This window comes from Pyrus communis, chromosome 15 (assembly GCF_963583255.1).
Source record: "Pyrus communis chromosome 15, drPyrComm1.1, whole genome shotgun sequence".
Lineage (NCBI taxonomy): Eukaryota > Viridiplantae > Streptophyta > Magnoliopsida > Rosales > Rosaceae > Pyrus > Pyrus communis.
The window spans coordinates 15,540,005-15,546,075 of record NC_084817.1 but is presented as its reverse complement, the minus strand read 5'-3'; the positions used below and the strand labels follow the sequence as shown (position 1 = coordinate 15,546,075).

Genomic DNA, 6,071 nt, shown 5'->3' with positions numbered 1-6,071 from the left:
TAAACACTATGATTTTTAGTATGAATATGCGTAACTAATTCTTTTTGCTAGGGCAAGGCCATGATCCTTAGCAAGAATATGTAGTCTCTTTTTATTTTGCTTATGAATTTATGCATGCAGGTTTTGGAATGTTAATCACTGTGCTTTAAACTATCTATTTGTCTTAGTGATTCGCGACCATCAGGATATTTGGAAAAGTTATTTGATGCAATTTTGGCGGAGGATTGTCCCTAAAATTGACTAAAGCTTCTTGTGGTTAATATGTGTAACCTCTTAGGATGGACGACACGTTTTAAGGGTTATATGTTTTTTTAAAAAAGGTTTTCATAAAACTTAATGAGTCTTGCATGTTCACATTCGATCTGAACACCACGGACGGGTTGCATGTTAGATATACGTTCTATGTTGGAGGTTCCAAGTAGGATATACTCTAGGAAAACCTAACTTTCAAAACATACATGTATGGTTCGTAAGTAATTTAGAAAAGCTACATAAGATTGTTAGGGTGACGGCGGAACCCTAGTACTTTTCTCATCTTTGAATCCTAAAAATTGTTCCCCGTATCTTTCTTTAAAGTTGTGGTTTTTAAGTAATCTTTTTAATTAAATTCGTTTTTCTTAGTTTAGGTCATTAAATCACCTCTTTCAAAAGAAAAACTTTGTTTTAATTAATTAGTTGAGAATTGATTTTGCTTTGATCTCTTTAAATTAATCCTTGTGGAGAACGACCTTGCTTGAGCCAATTATACTACAATAACCTTGTTTCTCTTGCAAGTATTTTAGGTGTTTTTAACCCTTTTATGCAGGTGGTAAAAATCCTATCAAGAAATTGGCGCCGCTGCCGGGGATTGATTTTAAATAGATTTTTGTCTATCATATTCTCAATTAATTATTCCCGTATATAATTAAAAAAAAAAAAAAAATTTAATTTTCATTTTTTTTATTTTTATTCTCTGCAGATTGTGCATGGTCTGTACCAGATCACACAAACAGCAAATTGCAGATTTTGATCCAGAACCTGATCGTACTGCCAGACAGAGACTTAGAAAGCAGAATCTACAGTGTGAACCTTCACTGCAAGGAACAATTTTGCATAATCGGTTTACTGGGGTTTTGGACAGCGAGGAAGCTATGGCATTTGTTCTACCAACAGCGGGACAACCATTGAGGGAATCTCTGGCTGCTCATGCCACAGAGATGCCAAGCTGCATTACCTATCCTGAAGTTGAAGATGGGTCTACGTTTGAGATACGACATCATATGTTGGAGATTCTACCTTCATTTCATGGTTTATCAACAGATGATCCTAACATGCATCTAACTGAATTTCTAATGGGATGCAAAAACATTTTGGTGAGAGGATTTTCAGCAGAATCTATCAAACTCAGAATTTTTCCGTACACTTTGAAGGATGGTGCAAGGAGATGGTTACTCACACTTCCATCTGGAAGCATTACTTCGTGGAACCAACTTAGTGCTGCATTTTTAAGCAAATACTACCCAGCTTCAAAAACACTTGATATGAGTACTCAAATTTTAACATTTGCTCAGAAACCTAATGAAGCAATTCATGAAGCATGGGAACGTTACAAGGATCTACTCAGGAAATGTCCACATTCAGGCATTAATGGTGACACTCAAATGAATTTATTTTACAGAGGGCTGAATTTGACTACTAAGACTCTTGTTAATGCTTCTTGTGGAGGAACGTATTCAGACAAAAATGCACTGCAAGCGTATCAATTGTTTGAGAACATGGCGACAGAATCTCAACAATGGGCAATTGATATACCTCAGACCAGGGGTGTTTTTGAGATGTCTAGTGGTTCACCTCATGTATCTGCACAAATAGAAAAGATGGAGAAGAAGTTAGAAAATTTTGATGCAAAATTTGACATGCTTTTACAAAGAATGGCAGCACCTATGCAGCAGGTTGCTGTCCAGCAACCTACTACAGCCGTCTGTACCATTTGTGGCATTACAACACATGATTTTATGGGTTGCCCACATAGGGACGCATACCCGGAGCATGTTACAGAGCAGATTAACGCATTCAATAATTATCAAAGGCCTAGAAATGATCCGTACTCAAATTTTTACAACCCCGGGTGGAGAGATCACCCAAATTTCAAGTGGAATAGAGATCAACAGGTTAAACCACAGTTTCAACAACAAATACAACAACCTGATGCTCAAGCTAAACCTTCTTGGGAAGTCGCAATTGAAAAATTGGCAGATCATACTAAGGCAAGTTTTGATGCAACAAAACAAGAAATTCAAAAAACCAACCAAAACATTCAGAACATACAAGCAACAATGAAAGATCTACAGCAGCAAATGGGGCAGCTTTCACTCCAGTTTTCGGGCAGAGAACCAGGAAAATTTCCCAGCCAAACTATCCCAAATCCACGTGGAAATGCAGATTGTAATGCTGTTAGAATATTGCGTTGTGGCAAAAGTTATGACAACCGTGATGCAGAAAATAAAGAAACCAGTGCTGGAGCTTCACGGGTAGCACCTGTGCAGCCACAAACAGGTTCTGAAAGTTCTGCAGAATCTGCCCAACCACTGGACAGATCCAAAAATACTGCAGTGCCTACTGCAGAAAATGCAGAAAAGTCAAAACGTGTTTATGTTCCACCTATGCCATATCCCGAAAGATTGAAGCCACATGCAAAAGATCAACAATTAACAGATTTCATGAAGACATTGGCTAAAGTTCAGATTAATCTTCCATTAATTGATGCAATCAAGAACATTCCCTCATATGCCAAGTTTTTGAAAGATGTGTGCACAAATAAAAAGAAGCTTGTGGACTTCGAAAAAGTGATTCTCATAGAGCAGTGCAGTGCAGTTCTATTACAAAAGCTACCACCAAAGAAAAAAGATCCAGGGAGTTTTACAATTTCATGCACAATTGGAAATTCTGAGTTTAAACGTGCTTTAATTGATTTGGGTGCAAGTATTAATTTAATGCCTTTCTCTGTTTTTCAGCGACTGGGACAAGGAGAAATCAAACCAACATCTGTTATTTTACAGTTAGCAGATCGTTCGGTTGCTTATCCTAGGGGTATTATTGAAGATCTTATTATTAAAGTGGATAATCTCTACCTTCCAGCAGATTTTGTGGTTTTGGATATGGATGAAGATATGCAAACACCAATTATTCTGGGGCGGCCATTCATGGCAACTGCTAGAACTTTGATAGATGTGGAAGCTGGCACATTGACGCTTAGAGTACAAGAACAATCTGTTGTGTTTAATTTATTTGAAGCAACTAAGAGGCCTAGTGATATGCAAGACTGTATGAGAGTTGACGTGTTAGAAGGCATCATGCATGCAGATATTATGCCCAGTTTGACAGCAGATCCACTGTTAAAAGTTTTACATGGTTTTGAAGACGCCAAAACTGAAGATGAAGAAGCTTTTGAGTATGTTACAGCTTTGGAAAGTGTCCCTTTACACCAGCCAAAGTGGAGGCACGTTTTTGAGAGTTTGGGAGAACCAAAAACGCCATTACAGCCTTCAAAAATACAACCACCTAAGCCGGAATTGAAGCCATTACCAGCACACTTAAAATATGCTTATTTGGGTGCTAATTCTTCACTACCAGTTATTGTTTCTGCAGATTTATCTCCAATTGAGGAAGACAAATTGCTGCGTATTTTGAGAAATTTTCAAGATGCCATTGGGTGGACAATTGCAGATATTAAGGGGATCAGCCCAACACTCTGTATGCACAGAATTTTGATGGAGGAGGGTGTCAAACCCACCATTGATGCTCAACGCCGATTGAATCCGATCATGAAGGAAGTTGTTCGAAATGAGGTTATGAAGCTTTTAGATGCTGGAATGATTTATCCAATTTCAGATAGTAAATGGGTAAGTCCTACTCAAGTGGTACCTAAACGCACTGGAATTACAGTTGTGACAAATGACAATAACGAGCTTGTGCCTAAACGTTTAACTACTGGGTGGCGAATGTGCGTTGATTACAGGAAGATCAATACAGGTACTAGAAAGGATCACTTTCCGCTACCCTTTACTGATCAAATGTTGGAAAGATTGGCTGGTCGGGCTTTCTATTGTTTTTTAGATGGGTATTCAGGCTACAATCAAATTCCAGTTGCACCAGAGGATCAGGAAAAGACCACATTCACCTGCCTTTTTGGTACATTTGCTTACAGAAGAATGCCTTTCGGATTATGCAATGCATCTGCCACATTCCAACGATGCATGATGAGCATATTCTCAGGTTTGGTTGAACGAGTTGTTGAAGTATTTATGGATGATTTTTCTGTTTTTGGTGATTCGTTTGATCATTGTTTACAAAATTTATCTTTGGTTCTTGAGCGTTGCAAAGAAACTAATCTTGTATTGAACTGGGAGAAGTGTCATTTTATGGTTAAACAAGGAATTGTTTTAGGGCACTTAGTATCTAGCAAGGGTATTGAGGTTGATAAAGCTAAGATTGATGTTATTGCTAAGTTGCCCTCTCCTACTACTGTGAAGAGCATTCGTTCGTTTCCTGGACATGCTGGGTTTTACAGACGGTTTATCAAAGATTTCTCCAAGATTAGCCGACCTTTGTGTAACTTATTGGCTAAGGATGCACAGTTTGTTTTTGATAATGCATGCTTGGAGGCTTTCAACAAGTTGAAAACACTCTTAACTTCAGCACCGATTATTGCAGCTCCGGACTGGAACTTACCTTTTGAACTAATGTGTGATGCATCAGATTATGCAGTTGGGGCAGTTCTTGGACAGGGAAAAGACAAGATTCCTCAAGTCATTTATTATGCTAGCAGAACTCTCAATGATGCACAGCTGAATTATGCAACCACTGAGAAAGAATTGTTGGCAGTTGTTTTTGCATTAGAGAAATTTCGTTCTTATTTAATTGGGGCTAAAGTAATTGTCTACACAGATCATGCTGCTTTGAAGTATTTATTATCTAAAAAGGATGCTAAACCTCGACTTATTCGGTGGATTCTTTTACTTCAAGAGTTTGATTTGGAAATTAGAGACAAAAAGGGCAGTGAAAATGTGGTGGCTGATCATTTATCAAGATTAATAAATTCTGCTACTGCAGAAGAAGACACATTGCCTCTCAATGAAAATTTTCCTGATGAACAATTGTTGGCTGTCCAGCACAAAACACCATGGTTTGCAGATTTGGTTAATTATTTGGCCAGGGGAGTTATTCATCCAGATTTAAGTTATCAGCAGAAAAAGAAATTTTTGGCAGATGCAAAATTTTATTTTTGGGATGAGCCGTATCTGTACAAATACTGTCCAGATCAGATTATTCGCAGATGTATTCCAGAAGAGGAACAAGACAGTGTTTTAAAGTTTGCACATCATTATGCTTGTGGTGGCCATTTTGGGCCTACAAGGACAGCAGCTAAAATTCTACAAAGTGGGCTGTTTTGGCCTTCTCTTTTCAAGGATGCTCATAATTGGTGTAAATCTTGTGATCGTTGTCAGAGAGTGGGAAATCAGTCCAAACGGAATGAGATGCCACAACATGGTATTTTGGTTGTTGAATTATTCGATGTTTGGGGTATTGATTTTATGGGACCATTCCCATCTTCACATGGCAATCAATATATTTTGGTAGGGGTTGAGTATGTTTCTAAGTGGGTCGAGGCAATTGCAGCACCAACTAATCAAGGATCAGTGGTTCTGAAATTCCTCCAAGGAGTCATATTTCCACGGTTTGGCATCCCGCGAGTTATACTTAGTGATGGGGGTAAGCATTTCATTAATAAACAGTTTGCTGCATTACTTGCAAAATATGGGATAACTCATCGTGTTGCCACTCCTTACCATCCACAAACATCAGGGCAGGTTGAGGTTTCAAACAGGGACATAAAACGTATTTTGGAGAAAACAGTTGGCTCCACTCGTAAAGACTGGAGTTTGAAATTAAATGATGCATTGTGGGCATACAGAACAGCATTTAAAACACCCATTGGGATGTCCCCATTTCGGCTTGTGTATGGCAAGGCTTGTCATTTACCTATGGAGCTAGAGCATAAAGCATTTTGGGCTATCAAGGAGTTAAACTTT

General features: G+C 38.4%; 1 non-coding gene across 1 annotated transcript; it reads right to left on the bottom strand.

Moving 5' to 3' along the window:
* Positions 1–1,517: 1,517 nt before the first annotated feature.
* Positions 1,518–1,622, bottom strand: LOC137718903 (small nucleolar RNA R71). Its single transcript, XR_011065982.1, has one exon. It is a non-coding gene; the product is annotated as a small nucleolar RNA R71 (small nucleolar RNA).
* Positions 1,623–6,071: the final 4,449 nt, after the last annotated feature.